This window comes from Thermobia domestica, chromosome 11 (assembly GCF_964235325.1).
Source record: "Thermobia domestica chromosome 11, izTheDome1.hap1.1, whole genome shotgun sequence".
In the NCBI taxonomy this organism is placed as follows: Eukaryota; Metazoa; Arthropoda; class Insecta; order Zygentoma; family Lepismatidae; genus Thermobia; species Thermobia domestica.
In genome coordinates, this window is record NC_137464.1 from 117,822,190 (window position 1) to 117,840,793 (window position 18,604).

At 33.6% G+C, this 18,604-nt stretch overlaps 1 long non-coding RNA gene across 1 annotated transcript in view; it reads left to right on the forward strand.

Moving 5' to 3' along the window:
* The first annotated feature begins 13,482 nt into the window (after positions 1–13,482).
* Positions 13,483–18,604, forward strand: part of LOC145664391 (uncharacterized) — a 225,148-nt gene continuing 220,026 nt past the window's right edge. The window contains exon 1 of the long non-coding RNA XR_014127429.1: positions 13,483–14,135. This is a non-coding gene — a long non-coding RNA (uncharacterized LOC145664391). The remainder of the gene's footprint in view (positions 14,136–18,604) is intronic.

Here is an 18,604-nt window from a genome sequence, read left to right on the forward strand (position 1 = left end):
ATATCGAGTTTTATAATTCTTATGGTTATAATTCTTCCCTGTAGGAAACACCATCAATAGGTTGTTGATTAATCTTCTAGATGGTTAACAGGTGGTTTCTTTGGCGCAATATATTTTACTTGAAAACAATCCTATCTGTAGTTCTCAAAATAGTTCTTATCAAAGATATTTGTTTTACTTATACGTATGGTATTACCGATGGATAAATCCATTCCTTGCTTTGAACATTGTAGCTTCTGTAGTATTGGTTATACCACACCTCAAGTAAATTGTTTTGTGGTACCTTTGATTTTGTGGTTTAAATATTAGACTATCGACTCTCATGATATGCTTTCACAAACGTAGCAATACGTTGACATAGTGTTATGTTTGCTATTTCGTAAAGTATTTCCACATCCGATTATTCAAGGTTTGATCAAATATTTCTACGAAAGCGTCTTTAACATCTGGATCCTTTGTCGTTATATACTGTATGAAATTTTTCTTGAGACTTTAGCACTGTCTTATTCGTAAATTCACTTCCTTTATCGGCACGTAAAACAATTGGTTTTCTCTTCTGGAAAATTATGTCCAAAGCACTCACTACATCATTTTCACTTTTTGACTTCAGTAATACAGCCCAACAATACGGACTAAATACATCAATCACTGTACGTACGTAATTGAGATTATATTTTAAAGTGATTGTAAATCAACTAGAGCACATGCCCACTTATCATCAATAGTGATCATAAGATAAAATGTCTAGTTAAACGTTGACACACTAGTCGATTTAACGTATGTGTAAACTCATTATTTAACCACAGTTTTACTTATGCTAACAATATAGAGTTTTTAGTTTCCAACATAATTTTTTCGCAGTAGAAAATGAAGTTTTGGGTTGTAGTAAATGTTTCTGCAGTTTTGTACATGGCTTGTACGTTGATCATTGAGGAATTGCACGTTATCGTTTTTTGTCACTCTTCTAAAACAGTTTTATCTTCGTCGTCTGAAGGAAACATTACTGGAAATAGTGGCGCTACTGCTTCAAAAGATTGTATCATGATTTACAATATACGCAATTGTTTGTAGATTACAATTAATTTTTGATGTACGTTTGATGTTGGGAGATGATTACAAAAAATTCCAAGCCTCGAAGATATGTATGTTTTCTCCGTCAAGTCACATTACAAATTAAATTTACCATGTTGGATTCTTCCAATTGATATTTATTGATGTACATTGTCTAATTACTATCCCATTTGATTGCATCATCTTGCATCAGTTATTGAAATAATAGTTCTGCCTTTTAACTCTACATTTGTATTATGCTGTTAATATTTCTTGTTTAACACGATCATTTTTCAAAACATATTAATTACGCTTTTAACGAAGTAATTAAAATAGGATTTGACTCTTCTTGTTTACGTACAAAATAAAGACATTTTGTGTTATCATATTAGATTGATTCTTCTTTCCTTCATCACTTGTGTAAGTAATTTTTAATAAAGGTTAGATTTTAGGTCTTTCTCTTATACTAGATGATGCATGTATTCGTTGAAGCACTTTCTGAGCTACTAAACTATTGTTCCATGATAAATATGTTTAAACAGGGGACTTGGTAACACTCTTCTACAATGAGGACAAGTAATGCAGGTAAGAATTCTTCTTGTTGTACGGCAAATTGCTACTGCTTCTTCTTCTTGTTCAATGACTGTTCAGTCCACAAGATTAGAGAACTTGTTCTTGTGACGCCTTAATCTCGCTACTTCAGTATTTGTCAACGGAACGTTGTCGTCCTTTAAGACATTATAATAACATTTCACAAATACTTTTCCATTAGTGAAACATGTGCACACGTAATTTATAGCTTTACGTAAACGTAGCTTAGCTTTGTGGAGGGCACATAGAAGATAAATGTGTTTCACTGTAGGAAACATAGCAATAGACTAAATCATAATTTTACATGTACACTAATTAAATATTTTGTCAGTATGAAGGCGTAATGATTTAAGACGTACAAACTTGTACTTTGTCGGATATATCTTGTTTCAGATCCATCAAAAAGTAGCTATGTAGGGTTTTCGTTGTATCATTGTAAGTTTACTGCAACAGCAATGGATGTTTTTAACCATGATTTTATCAAAAGAGCCATGTAACTTGCCACTTTAACCATGTAAAATGTAATATTTAAGACAATCATATTCAGGGGTGTAGCCAGCAGGTTTGTGTAGGGGGGCGTCGTTTTTTAGGGGGCCAGCAACAATGTACAAAGCCAAAAAATGTGTTGCTGCTAGTGTTTTTGAGGCCTGAAAGAAAGGAATATTTTGGTTTCCTTCTGGAAAACTAAAAACACTTTTTTAGCTTCTTCTTCTTCTTCTTCTTCTTCTTATTATTATTATTATTATTATTATTATTATTATTATTATTATTATTATTATTATCCATAAATTATATTCAAGATAGTTTTTATTATGCTTAATCAAGAACGACTGCCCGGGACCAAACGCTATACTTTTGTGCATAACTTTAAAGGTGACCAAAAAAGTTCTGTCCCTTTTCGTGAAGGTCTGTCCAATTGGACCTCACACCGTGAGTTGAATGCGAGTGGAGATAAGGCAAACGTCAGTTGTTGGTGTGGGTATATCCAACATACTACCTGGTTGTGGCAATTCAGACACACCGTGAACTTGCGTAAAGACAGAGGGAACATGGGACATCCACAGAGCGTCATAAGAGCATGTATGCTGAACGAGTTCAAATGGAGGTCAAACGCCGCTGAAGTGGGACAGAAGATATGCCAGGCCTTTGGTGAGGGTGTCGTGACGACGCGGACACTGCAGCGATGGTTTAACAAGTTTAAGGACGATGACGAAACACCCGAAAACACCACGTGCCAGAAGATCAACACATATATAAAGAGGAACAGGGACTGCAATTCAGTGTGTGGAGAAACCATTCGGCAGCACTCCATCAACTTGTGAAGCACTACAAGTTGGATCGATGGGTCTGTCATATTTTGACTCCGGGCCAGAAGGCAACGCGGCAGTCGCCTGTGCTTATTTACTGTTTCGGACCCATTTCTGGACAGGGCGTTGACATGTAATAAAAAGTGTGTTCTATACTAAGCTCCACGGTGCCGTCATCGTTGGTTAGCATCCCATGAACCAATTTCAAAACAGCCGAAACCAGCACTGTACCAGAAGAAGGTTTTTTTGTTTGTTCGGTGCATCATGCATCGAGAACTGCTACCAGCTGGTCAGAGTATTAATGCAACTGTGTAGTGTCAGCAGTTGAGCTGTGCTCAACAAAAACTCAAAAGTCTGGAGCCATCACTTCTGAATTGCAAATGGGTCCTCGTTTACGGGACAACGCTAAGTCCCATGTGGCTAGGATGACTCAGGACACCATTTTCCGCCTTGGATGGGAAACAATATTGCAACCACTGTATTCCCCGGGTATTGCACCGTCCCATTATCACCTGTTCCATTCTTTGGACAATCACCTTAGAGGACGCCAGTTCAAAACCCTAATAAAAGTCCAAAATGCACCTGATACTTTCTTCGCTTCACGGCCCAACAAGTACTACCGCGATGGATTCCATGGCCTTCCAGAACGTTTTCAGAAGGTCGTCGATGCTGATGGGGACTATTTTTGATCTTCCTGGTTAGGTGACATATCGATGTTCGAAGGTGGTGGGTGAAAAAGCAACAAAACTTTTCTTGGTTACCTTTATATTTAAATTTAAGAACTTGTATACAGAACCTATCTACACAAGATTGATTTTCTTTGAAATTTCACTTAATTTCTTTACGGTTTCCTGACAAAAATACTTATTTATTATTCGTGACTAAAAAACATAATTATTTTATTACACTGAGGAGAAATAAAGGAGAGAGTGAATGAAATCCAAATTGAATAAAAGCATTGTTTCTCACCAAATTTTCCATCCTCTATGTCTTTTAAAATACTTGTCAAAGCATATAAAAATATACTGTACTTACAAATCAGTTTAGTACCTTTATTTTATGGCTGTATTTGTAGTACCTTGGTAAGACGTTTGTCTTCAAACTGTCAAATATAAAGCGCAGTAAATTGTGTAATCTGCTGTCACAAAAAATATCCTATTTTTCGATCGGTATAGGGAAGAGATACTATACTATTTTCGATCGGTATAGAAAAACGATATTTCTCCATACTATTTTACCATAAATTATTAATTGTTAATAAACTTTGTTACTTTTAAATGAATGAAGCGAGATAATTTTACTATGATGTTTTAAAGCTGGTCATTTGGGGGGGACCGGAAACCATTTGTGGGGGCCTGGCCCCGATGGGCCCCCCTTGGCTACAACCCTGAGCATATTACTTGTAAAGAAATATTAAATAACATACTCAATAAAGATCTAGACTGTTATATACTCAATAAACATTTTAAATATTGTGTACTCAATGCTGTTTACTAGATTAACGATAAGAAATGACACATAACATAAATATATTTATTTTAACATAAATGTAGAGAAATTACAACACTGCAATTCAATTTCATTCATAAACAGTAAACAATATAAAATATTGAAGTATATACTTTTACATGAAATGATATTTCATTTTTATAAAATGAAATATAACTGGGCCAATGGGAGTTTGTCAAGCTTGTAACACATTGTTTAATGTGCGGCCTGCGTAAAAATGGGAGACCCTTTCACCCAAAATGTTTATAATTTTTTCTGTATTCACGAAGCGAAGCGTAAGAGGTCAGACTGTGAGATTGAATTCTAGAAATAACACAGTGCGAATAGTACGAAAATACCGCTTCCGACGCGTTAAACAAATATAATTCAACTGAAAAACTTCGCTTCCATGTTTAAGATTTATCTTGTTTTTCACATTTCACGAAAAAGTTAGTACAAATTACATTTGCCTTAGCAACACCTAAATTGCTATACTTTCATCTTAAACTATTTAAACTCTTACTTTTGGTTTCTCATTATTTTATCATCATTTTTTAATTCTTCGCTTGTGACCCAGTGGCGCGCCATGAAGGCGTGTCTGGATGTTAGACAAAGATGCAATACCTTGCCACACCAATAGGGTTTAAGTAGCCTAAGCTGAAATATAAAATCCCATAGGAATACTAATCACATAATACTAATAATTTAACAAAGCAAATTACGATGTATTATGAGTTATTCAACACATTATTTTTTAATTTCAAAAATATATTTAGCCTACTAATAATTTAAACCCTTATAAATTTACTACTTTATCTGATGCTTTCTCACCAAAATATTCGATTTAGTAACTATAAATATATTTTAATTTTGTAGGAAAACATCGCAACACTGTAATGAAATATTAAAATATTTCGGATGATGATTTACCACATTTGTTCACTTTTTTATTTATTATGATTTTAAATTTATTTCATTGAAATTTTGTATCGTTTCTTGTGCACTGATTCACTTTTAGCACTAACTTTTTTACGATTTTATGAACATGAATGGTTTTTCACTTTGGTTGCAATAATGGGGAGAAAATATTATGTTTTACTACACAAAACATATGTTAGAAACTATAACGTTAAAATGTTTTAAAATGCAATAATGTATTGTTTCTTAAATATTTTGAAATGCAACTGAAACCATTATAATAATCAAAATGGTTATATAATTTGTAACCGTAAATTTTCAAAAATAGTATTCGAAATTTTTGCAAATTCATTTATTGCTTACTTAATCATATTGTATGGAAACAACCTTTACATGGATCAAAATTATTTTATTTTAATTTTTGAAATTTTCTATAATATTGACGATAAAACAAGATGTTCATTGAATCAAGAATAATTACTAACATTATATAGAAAATTTCTTAACTCATATTATATTGAAATTTTCCAAGCATACAACAAAAATAGCATTTTTATAACTTGGGTTGAAAATATGCGAAATGGATAAACCGGCTACAAAGTATTTTTCGATTACCCAATTCCTTTTCGTATTGGATTTAATACTACATCGTATATGAAAATTTTAATTTGGCTCTTTATTTTGAGCTTAAGTTCCAAGGATGGTATCATATGATTACCATTAGAGGACGGTTGCAATTTCATACATTTACGTACGTTTTGTATTCCAAAAATATACAGATCATGTCATACATGATTTTCAGAGCGTGTAACTAAACCTTTTTCGCTTGAGAATAATTGTAGCTTTTGACAGTAGCTGATATGTAATTTTTACGTACACATACAACTTTATCTGATTTATGCAGCAATTTGCGTATTTTCAGCTTAACTTTACTTTTCGTACTACTATTTTTAATTGCAACACCAAAATTTTTATTTCTTGACTTCCTACAAGAATAATTAGTATAATGGCATGTAATGGTGGGTGCTTTCTCAATCTGTACCTTAGGGCTTACCCTAACACATGGCGCAAAATTTCAAAGTCAGACGCACTCGCCAATCCAAAAACGATGGTCGCCAATATTTCTCACATACAAATTATTAGAGATTTTTCCAACGCTGCCTTTGGTTTGATTAAAAAAAGTTTCAAAACCATATAATTAGATTCAGGATAATCGATTTCGAATTGGACAATTCATATACATGTTAAAAATATCTTACCTTGATTTCATTTCATTTTCCATGTCCGTTGTGAAGACTTCACATTCCGTGTTTTCTCTTGCTCAATGATAATACACAGCTACACACACAAAAAAAAAAAAAATAAATAAATAAAATTACTATGCAAGGGACCCCAGGATATGGATTCGATTTATTTAGTTACAGATAATCCAAATTTAGAAATCCTACGAATATTGACCGTGTCAGTTTTGTTTTATGATCGAAAAACGTATTTACTCCCTATTTAAAATCACTCAGATTTTCGCCCATAAAACAAAACTGACACGGTCACTAGTCATGAGGTTCCGAATTTTGGATTCGGCGTAACAAAATACATCGAATCCCTAACCCCCCTATCCAAAATCTCTAAAGTTTTTTCGACCATAAAAAATTTACACGATCGATTGTTCTGGGGTTTCGAAATTTGGATTTTGTGTATCAAAATACATCGCATTCATACCCTGGAGTCCGATGCATAGGATTTTTATTTTTTTTTATTTGTGTGTGTGCCCGTGTTATTTCCGTGCGAAACAGAAACTGCGCAGCGCAGTGATTTTAGTAAGAAACCGTTTCCACTGAACACTGGTCGCCAGCTCCTAATTTCTAGTCACCAATGGCGACCTGACGACCGGAAATTTTACGCCCTGCTACCATAATTTGTTTTACACTTATTTAACTTTAGTTTTGATGACTTTATTTTTACATTAACCTTACTATAAGGCATACGGTGGCAGACATGCATATTATATATTTAAACTGAATGAGAAGTATTCTCTATCTATCTACGTGTAAGTACTGTAGACGTTTAATACAAACACTTTATGTAACGTAGTTTTGTGTACGGTGTAGTTTAACATGCCAAGTGTATGCCATAAAGATATAAGTGGGCGTATTCGTATATATTTTTTTATACCATGTAGCATTGTGCCAGGAGGGGAAAACAGATGTTCCACCGACTTACTATTACATAAAACGCATGCGCAAGATTTGAATTCACCTGATAATATAATTTTTGTATCTGATTTACTTTCCCTATTTATGGTCGTACTAACCGCGCTAATGTTACGGGGAAATAGTATTCTCGTATGGTCAACTTGTACGGTGTTTACGCATACATTGGCTATTACATATTCTATTTCACTACGCTGTGAAGAAACACAAACACTACATAAGACATTTGTGTTTTACAGTTGTAATACTAAATTTGCTGTTTGCCATTTTAATTCAATAAATGGAATAATTTCTTCCAAGGGCTACTTTTATTTTCTACCTTCCTTATCCTGACAGGCTGCACCCCATATTCGTCATATAACCTAATTCTTTTAACGTAGTTTGACACATTTCAATGGCGTCCCCGACAACATCCTGTTTTATTTTCAAATTTCTAGTTCTTAAGCTGAGAAGACAACTTGAACGAACATATGCTAGAGTGTCACAATTAGAATCATCCACAAATCTAACTTTTTTTAACAACTATGTAAATATAATTTCATCTTCCACATGGACTACATTTAACGTAGTTGTATGTACGCTATCGTTCCAATTACGTTTTTTGGAAATTGATTTAGTGGTGTCGGATGCTACTTTTGCTAAATGGCCTGCATTTAATAATGCAACTTCCTTTTCAGTACAATTAGGCCTACTTTCAAAATCGTTAGTAGTATTGACGTCATTGGAATATTTGCTACGAATGTTTTGAACGATGTTTTCAATAACTTTATGTTTGACATTACTGTCATTACAATCTACTTTTAGTTTCTTATCTCCATATTGAAAATTTATACTTTTACCGCGTGAACATCTATCTTTTAATTTCTGGTACTGGTTCCGGCTGGTAGAATCCCTTAACCCACGTACCTGTAAAACAACTTATTTTTCAAAATTCTTTCTGTACTCATAATCAAAATTGAACACAAATTCACTAATGGCTTGTTTGACGACTTTTCGTAACTTACTAGGTTCATTATGAATACCTAAAACGTTTTCAAATTCAGACAGAGTAAAAGGACTAATGCTATATTTATATTTTTTATAACACATGTATTATTTTTCTTCTATCTGTTTCCTGATATTAATCAGGTTGAGAGCCAACATGTTGTACATCTTTCTAAAATATGAACAAAAATTTAAAAATAACACATGAACGTGAAACTGGAAGTAGCACTCAACATTAAGACAACACAAGGAAATATTTTTCACGTATAAATCACTAGTTCCGGAGTTCTTGTTTTACATGTTCAATTTTTGTTTTATTTGTTATTCAAATGCAATCAGATCAGTTTGTCCTTCCTGAATAGCATTTATAGTTTACTGTTGAGTTGTTTCGCATTTCTTATCAAGTTCTATGAGTTTGTTTTTTAACGCGTTTGTTTCATTTAATAACTCAACATGATTTTTGTGAATAGTTTCGTTAGTCTTTCGTATTTTCACAGTTAAATTTTTAATACTTCAATGCTTCAAGCAGTGTTTCGTACTATTGTAAATTTGACATTATGAAGAGAAAGTATTGCCCTTTAAAAACACAATGAATGAGAAGACTACATTGGGTATACTGCAGTGCAACGATTTGACTGAATGTTATAGGTCCCTGTTCGGGCCCCAGATATTAAGATACAGGATTAGATGTTCTATGTTTCCTCTTTCGGAAGACATAGGCTATATTAGGGTAAAATGTTCGGGAGTTTATTTTCCTGTAACGGCTTAGCCAAAATATAAAGGTAGCAGGTGTGCGATACCAATATATTATTGAAAAAACGCTATCATAAGTAAATAAAAAAGGATTCGAACCATAAATCTCTACGATCCCATTAATATCGTATTCGTGGTATTCTACAATATTCTCTATTTGCATAGAATATCTCTGAACCTAGAGTGCCCACCCTCGCAGCAGGGGTTCGGAGTGCGTAAAGTTAATCTGAGCTTCCCTCTTTATAATCCTGTCTCATATAGCCTCGAGTTCACGATTATCTAATTTCCCGTATAACCTCGGGAAAAAAGAAAAAATGACTTACTTCAAATTAATCTATGTATCAAACTTAACAAATAAGACACAGAATTCCCTTGCACTCCTCTGATACCAAAACATGATCTTAACCTAAGAATTAGTACAGGTTTATGTAAATATATACATACATTACCCGAAAAGAATGTATTATTAAACACAAACAAAATACAGTATGTTCACTAAATTATCGTAAACAATGAATAATATGGTATTCACTTATGGCGTATTTATTATAGATATTTTTATATTTCACATTTTTACATTAACTATGGTGTGTTGTAAAAAAGAAAAAGAAAATAATTTTAAAATAGTTATTTTTGACCCATAAGGGAACATCAGAAACGAAAACGTAACACGGTATAAAATATACAAATTCTTCTTTCTCACTGCCAGCATAAAAATTACGCATTGGTTACAAAAATTATCTACTCCTCACACCTTTTCATTCCACTACATGTTGTAATTGATGAGAAGTTATTTGTTTTGTGCACCACACAAGCTTCATACAGTTGTATTACTTCATAAAGATGATAGAGAGTTAAACAAGCCACTAATTATGACATATTGCTTGGTTGAATTACTTTTCTTCTTATATTTGGAAACACATTAATATGACGTTTTTTCTTAAATATTTAACACAAAGCTATTCTATATTGTAAATCCAATAACACTCTAGCACTTACTATGTAAATTTTAAATTGTTTATGATTTTAAATTATCTTTTAGTGGGATATTAAGATTTACATGTTTGTAGCCTGCAAACGTAGAATTTTCACTGACCGCTCCATGTGAGTACTATTGTCTTTGCAAGCAATGGGCCGATACACTGATATATATCTATATAAAATATTCCCACTTAAATCGCTTTGCTTTTAGGACACTTCTCCTGTCATCAAAACTAATACCATACATAATTTTTGTTATCAATAGCATAATGAATATGATTTTACAAGCACTAAATTAAACAACAGGAATTGCTCGTTAAAATTGTAAATTACAAAATATAATTCATCACTTCACACTTTAGCTCGTACGTACGTTGATGAGAACACCACACCCTTCTAAATTCTTTACCAAATTAAGTTATACAGAAAGGGTTGTAAACGTCACACATACCGAAGGACTTGCAAGGAAAAAATTTCGTAGCTCTGTTCTGCGAATTACGTCTGGCAGTGCGTAGCTTCTAAAAAAAATTCCCTATGTCTACGAAGGTTGTGCAAAATGTTTTAATTTACATTGATAACTTCATAATGTATACCTAAATACTTTCATGGTTCACAGTAAAAACTATTTAGTTTGATGTACAGACAAATTTTTTTGTTTTCTCAAAAGACAAACAGAAAAATTTAAACGCACAATTTTTTGTTTGAAGTTTTTCTGCATATTTTTGTTTGAAAAGTTATCTTTGCACAATTCTTTGTTTTTTTTTACATACACATTTTAAGTGAAAATTTTTTTTGAACAAAATTTTTCGTTTTACATTTTATCTACAAATTCTTTGTAGATAAAATTTTGTTTGTGCAAAATCAAAACAAAATATATTTTTCTTCGCAGAATTTTTGTTTCTAATTTTTACCTTTACATTTTTGTTCAACTTATTCTAAATAGTTTCGCGGTTAACCGAAAAGCTTAAACCGTTAACCGTTTAAATTTTACGGTTTGAAATAAACGGTTTTAGATTTGTCCTTTATGAATTTGTTATCGAAGATGCGTCTGAAGGAAATATTTTATGTTGTATTAGTTACTCAGAAATGAGACAACATATTTCGCGATAGGAAGAGTGTGAGGAGTCATATGATGAAAGCAACGAATGAGAAGTAACCCACATGATAAGACAAACATAATGTTTATACGCATCAGGAAGTTAAGTTCAGTTAGTTGCTGCCAAGTTAGTGCCTGAAGAATATGAGGAGTGTTTTACGGAGGACCATACCTCAAAGGTATGTATCGTGAGTATGTTTCAGTATAGTTGCACCTTTCTAGGAGTAAAGTAATGATATATACGTCCCATATACAAATTCAAGGATAGATTTAAACACCAATAATTTCCATAAGCCATGATAGAACATCTGAATGAGGCCATTTTCTTTCGAAGTCGAGCTTGTACTTCAATCACAATAACGATCACATCACACGTTAGAACCACAGAAGCCTCACTTCTAATTCACTGCTTTTCAGTTCATAGACCCTCGCTCAAAATTACACAACGTTAAAAGAATCACCCATTTTAGAGCATGAAGGTGTATGGTCTGCCATGTGACTCCAACAAACCGATCAGAGTACCATATGAGCACCATATGAGCATAGCAACCAATCAGAACTATGAGTCATATCGTAACTGGTCTTCAATAGCGAAGTTGTGAAATAGAATGAAGTACGCTGTAGTTCATTAGCACTCATACATAAGCATAGGACCACAAGAACCTATCTTAAAACATGAGGGGTAAAATATTAGTTCAGCTTATACTCATTCAAGGGAACCACCAGGGTATGTAACTGATTCTCCATAGGTATGAAAGCGAGTGAGGAATCCTCTATAAGTCCATAAGCACATGTATATACATAAACATAGGATCGCAAGCACTTATCATGAAACATGTGGGGTACAAGTTTGGCCCAATCAAAGGAACCACTGAAGTACATAAGTTATTATCAATAGCCATGAAAAAGTATGGCACCCTCTAGAGATACAAAGGCACTCGTACGTAAGCATAGGATCAAAAACACCTATCCTAAGATGGGAGCTCATGTGGTTCGGATTCCACGTTAATCAGTAGGTCCACGTCTCATATAGCCTCGCTGCTGAAAGGGACGCTAAACTAAAATCATCAACCGATCCTAAGACATGAAGGGTACAAGTTTAGCCCACATTACACTTATTCTAAGGAACCACCGGCTTATGAAACTTATTCTCAATAGATAGGAAAGAGAGTGAGGAACCCTCTACAAATCCAGAAGCACCTATACACAACCCATACATAAGACTGTAAGCTACCATCTTAAAACATGAGGAGTACACGGAATTCCCACTTTACACCTATTCAAAGAAGCCATGGAAGAGAGATAGTTACTCCAAAATAAGTATGAAAAAGAGTGAGCTACCCCAAACACACCCAAATAACATCAGAAACTCCGAAATTTTTTATCCATTTAAGGGAACGTGCCAGGATTCCTAAAGATACGTATTTAGGACCCATAGACCGTCCCAGTTACATAATCTTATGACGTCAAAACAGGTGGTAGAATTCAATAACCGGGAAGTCGCATGGCTCCATGATGATATATTACGTGATAGAGGTCAATGACCTAAGCCACATGTCAATTTCTCACCGATTTCAGAATGTTCTCTACGCCTCCATGTTCTACTACTATGTGGTTAGCGTACATGTCTTCATCGCCGGAAAATTGGGTTCGATTCATGGTGAAAGTCATGTGGTTCGTATCCCTCATTAAGTTGTTGGTCTATGTTTCACATATCGTCAGTGTTGAAAGGGACATTAAACTGCAAATGAACTAACCAATCCAAACGGTAACATACGTATATCTCTAACAGTTAAGCACACACTATATATAAGAAACAGATAACATCAGATTCATATTATTAACATTTGTGTATAAGGTTGAATAATTTTCTACGAATTTAATAGCTTTTGTAACTGCATATTCAGGTTCTTCATTTTCTTTCCTCTTACATTGTTGCATCGAATAGTTTATCCTGACTTTCATTACTAAAAACTGTTTAACATTTGTATGTAATAAAATCATTATTTTTTTAAATGTATGATTTTCATCAATGAATAACAAACGACTATCGTATTTGTCATATTTATCAGAATTGTTCTGCAAACCTAACAACAACGTATTTTCAATGAAATTATGTGAGAAGAATTTGTGACGTTGAAAACTTCAGTATGTTTATAGAATTATATTTGACCACTACATCGTATTGTGCTGAACTTTCTTACACATGCTACGAAGAACCAAACGCATTTTTCGTAGAATGTTTACGACTCAACAAGCACATATATGAACTTGAAAATAGAAATTATACATGAAGCATATCCGAACGGTTGATTTGACTGAATATGCAGAACCATATATTGTCACAAAGTGAAGTTATAATTCCATGTTTTCTTGTAATTCAATGACCAAGACTTTAAACATTGATCATGGAAATCTTACTCACAATGGCGATTGAAATCTTTTAATCTATTTCAATGATAAAATGTAGAACTTTGTCTCTTTGGTTTTAAAGTGGGAAAGTTTTGGTTTATTTAGTGGATTGGCTTAAGAAAGACTGGAACAAATTGCAAGAAACCATTACTGAAACATTTTATGTCACCTGAATGTCCATTACTTTCATTTTGCTTCTTCAGAAGGTGATGTACTGGTGGAAAGAAAGATGTGGTTAGGTCGTGCGTAAAAAAATTCAACGGTTTCCTTATTACTGTGGTTTGATCCTGGAAGATACAGGCAACCGTATCCGCTCAGGTTCCGTTGACTAACCTTAAAATCAAGGTAACGATAAAAATTCAATTATCTTGTCTGTCTCATTTAGATAGTTTTTTCCTTCTTATATACTAAGACAATTTTGTCGCAATTTGTGTCTCAAACATTGCTTCATTAGTGATGTAATAATAATTTCGTTGTTTTAGAAATAATTTTAGTGGATAAGAAATATAATACATTACAATAATAATAAATACATGTATGTGGAGGCCACGTAGTTAAACAAAAACTATCATAAGTTATGCCACGAAATATTGTATGGAAGTTATTCTTTATGGCTTACTTTAGTAGTACTAACAGTTGAATTTTTGTTAACGTGTGAGATCCAAAATATGTGGTTGCTATTGTATGTACCAAGCTCCAATTGAAGTTTCAATATGGCAAGTTCATTCGTTGTGGGTTCTAAGATATTTATTCGTGATTTTCAGGAGGAATTTCTTCCTTTTTTAACAGAAAGTATAGATCAGAATTTATTCCAACCGAATCGAAATACTTTATATGATACATTCTTATAAAGCACAGATTTTTCTGACAACCTCCAAAGTAATTACAGGTTAAATTGCTCTCAAACAAACCCAAATATTAACTGCTCTATAAGGATATCAGTATTATTTCAAGTGCTAGAGCCAGGTCTTTACCATTGACCGATATTAAGGAAATATTAATTTGCTATTGTATTCGGGCAGGCTTATCACATGGACAAGAATCATATTTTTGTGGCATAATCGCTGAGTGAAAACTAGAGACTTCGATTATTCTCTCGCTTTGAACTTTCATTCTTCTCTTATCTTCTTCTTTTCGCAAACTTCTTATAGTTGTATTTCTTCAGAAAACTATTTTTCATCGTAATTCTTCTGAATTTTTAAATTTTCACACCTATCATTGAATTACGTATGCGTGTTTAACGATAGTATGGAAAACCGAGGTTATGAACGATAGGACCTACTTTTAACGTAGACTCCGAACTACGATCGCAGTTGACGGATGTACAGACCGATATCTGAGGTCGATATGTTCTGACCAATGAAACCTCCGTGCCTATAGGTTTTATAGATTCTAAGAGCAATCGGTAGACCTCGCAAAATCAGATAAGGGTCCTGTGTTACCCTCACAACGGAAATTTTTAGATACGTCTATTGTTATTGACTTATGTGACACTTTTGCTCAAAAGCAGTTTTAACTTACATTTGTTAGTGCAAATAAGCGAGTAGAGCAAACTATACTTGCTTTTAGAAATGTACATGAAAACTGAAAATTAACAGTAACACTAAAGAGATAAATTAAGAGCAGATATAAAAATAGTAATAACAGCTTGATCAGCCAGATATTTATTTGTTCCTTCACTTAATATTTCGTAGGATTACTTACGTAAATTGAAAACATAGTTATGGTTGAATATAGATTGAAGTTACAAGAATACCATCCTATACGAAATTTTCGGGACCTCGCATAGCATTCATAATCATAGTTGTAATAAAGACCTTATTATTATTCAAGAGCATTCTAATTTCTTGTAGTATCAAGTAATTAGATCTTAGCAGTGAAGTTACAATACCTGTATTCCATGCCGCCTTTCACTAAGACTAAAATATTTTTTTTTAAAAATCACAATTGAATGTCATAATAAACGCAAATATAGTCCTCAAACTTACATAAAACACACATTATTTGTCATTTTAAAGGCGCATTAAATAATAAAACAAATTTCGATTTACAGTAGATCAGTGTTATATCATCCAACTCGTGCTTAGTTATTAGCACTATTATATTAACTTCCCACAATTGTACTCCGAAACTAAGGGAAACGCTGGATGATAATGCTGGAATGAAGTAAGAGGAAACGAAATATCTCCAAGAAAACTCACCCACACGACGCTTGTACACCACAAATTCACTTGGAGGGAGCTGGGACAAAACCAGAGACATTAAGCAACAAAGATTACCGCTAGTTTCACAATCCTCGCAACATAACAGTCTTGCCAATTTGTATGACATTTTGTCTAGTTTGCATGATAGTTGTCTATTTCTTTACAATTACAAGTGTATATGATTTCAATTTAAAAATCACGACGTAAACAACAAATACACAAATCACGAGACAATTTTACGTCCCGAAGAATGTTGTAGCACCGCCGAAACACAATCTTATAATAAAGGAAAATCCCATCGACCTACTTATACGAATCTTGAAGTAGTAAAATGAGTAACGCAAATGATGTAAGGGGCTCAAACTACAATTCTGTTTCGAATAAGCGATGATAACGAGTGCACTGGACGATGTACAGAGCATAATGTACAAGAAATGACTTGTTGTTAATTACCACTTATATTGCTATCAAACTATGCTCACTTTTCCTACATATCAGCTTCTCAAAGACGAAAGAATTCATAGTAATTCTTACCTTTGTCATAGTTACTAAATTTGCTCTATTATAACGCTCTTAATAAATTCAGCTTCTTCTGTTATACTGGTTAAAGGTTTGGTTTCATATCAGTTCCTTGGTTGTGAAGGAAAGCGGTTCAAATTTCACATTAATTTCTAATTCCATGTCACAGATAGTTTTTTAGTTGGTGAAAATGAACATTAGCAAACAAAATACGTATCTTCACCACGAAACAAATCAAATAATACTTGTATCGTACTGGGCTGTTTTTCTAATTTTCCTTGAAAAAATTGTACAGTTTACAACAAAAGAAATATTCTATTTCTACTTAGTTTCTGCTTGGCATATTCTGCATGAGTAACACCATATTGTAAACGCAGATAGCATACAACATAGTTATTTTCTTTTGTCAGTCTGTACATGTGTCACGCATTTTCAGCACCTTACATTTAGTACATTTTATTTAGTTATCAAACTTACTGATTTCAATAGAAGATATTTTAAAGGAGTTCAATATTTTATGCACAATTTAACCTCCAATACGGGAGAACAGTGATATAATCCTAGAAATGGAGAAAATTTTACAGTTCCACGGCGAACACTGAAGTTTATTCCAAGAGTTCGATTTTTATGCACAATTTAACCTCCAATACGGGAGACAGTGATGTAATCCTAGAAATGGAGAAAATTTTACAGTTCCACGGCGAACACTGAAGTTTATTCCAAGAGTCAATATATATTTATGCCATGAAATTAGTATATACAGCATCTGCATCACAATATTTGAATCTACGATGAATTTGTACACACACACTCTCTCTCTCTCTCTCACACACACACACACGAATATACATAACATATATATACTCAACACATACAATGATATGAGTGTACATGAGTGAACGTATACAAAATATTGCGGTGTGATATCAGTGCACAGGCTGATAAACATTACCTTTATAACAAGGAAAGTCTTTCATAGCTCATTATTGTTAAGTGAAAGTTTCAAATCTAGATTTCAAGAAATAATGCTACTAGAATCTACATTTCATACTTCTATAAAATAATACTTGTTACATATAAAGTAACACATAAATTGCTTAAGGTACTGCTACATCCGCCCGATTGTTGTTTCCCGAATAGGTGTGATCACGATCTCACATACATGATAACGAAAGAAGTGGGCACCTATTTGTTGTCAGAGAATAACTCGTGCAGAAAGAATTTGACAAATGTTCGTGAAACCTGTCGATGTTTATTGAGTGCCAAAGTCTTTTCTCTGAATTGCATAAGACACACCAGGTTGTACTGCTTTGGAATTTGCCAACAATAAGAAATGGGTGTCGCACATGAACAATGTAATTTTAACCAAACAGTATTTATTGGAGGGTGATCACGCCTACTGACAAATGAAACCTAGGAAAGTTATAACAGTATTAAGGGAACGAAAAGGAGAACTGCTAGAGGATATCGTGAGTCGATCATTTCAAATTTCTACTACGAGACGTTAGGGAAACTGAAGTATGCTATTTAGAATAAGCGTTCGGCGTTATAGTCTTCTGGTATGGTGTTTAATCACTATAGTTCTCTCCCAAACTATAGTTCTGTATGCTACCAAAAAGCTTCTGCAATAGTTCTGTTGGGATGGTTTGATCATTTTCAGTATAGCCTGGATCACCCTCGAGCTATTCTTCAGGCACATAAAAAAGTGTGATACATCACATTATGCTCTTAAGGGTTGCTTTACTTCCATTAGGTCAGGATCTGAGGAGGATTGAGCATGTATGGAAAGCCTAACACAGTTTTATTTCTGATTATTGTTATAGGCATTATAGTGATCATGAAAACCGATGTAGTCGCTCCCCAGCATGGTCGACAACTTGGGGGGAGGGGGAGGGCGCAGAAAATCGTAGACCTTCACGTTGGCAGTTGTAATAGCCCTCCTAATTGTAACAGGAACATGAACTATACCTCGTTGGAAAGCATATGGAACACAAATTCCGACGAGGCAACTTTTGTGCACTCCGTCGGCAACATGTAAAAGAAGCAGACGGAAATAAAAAATTGAATGAAAATCATTTTTTAAAATTTATG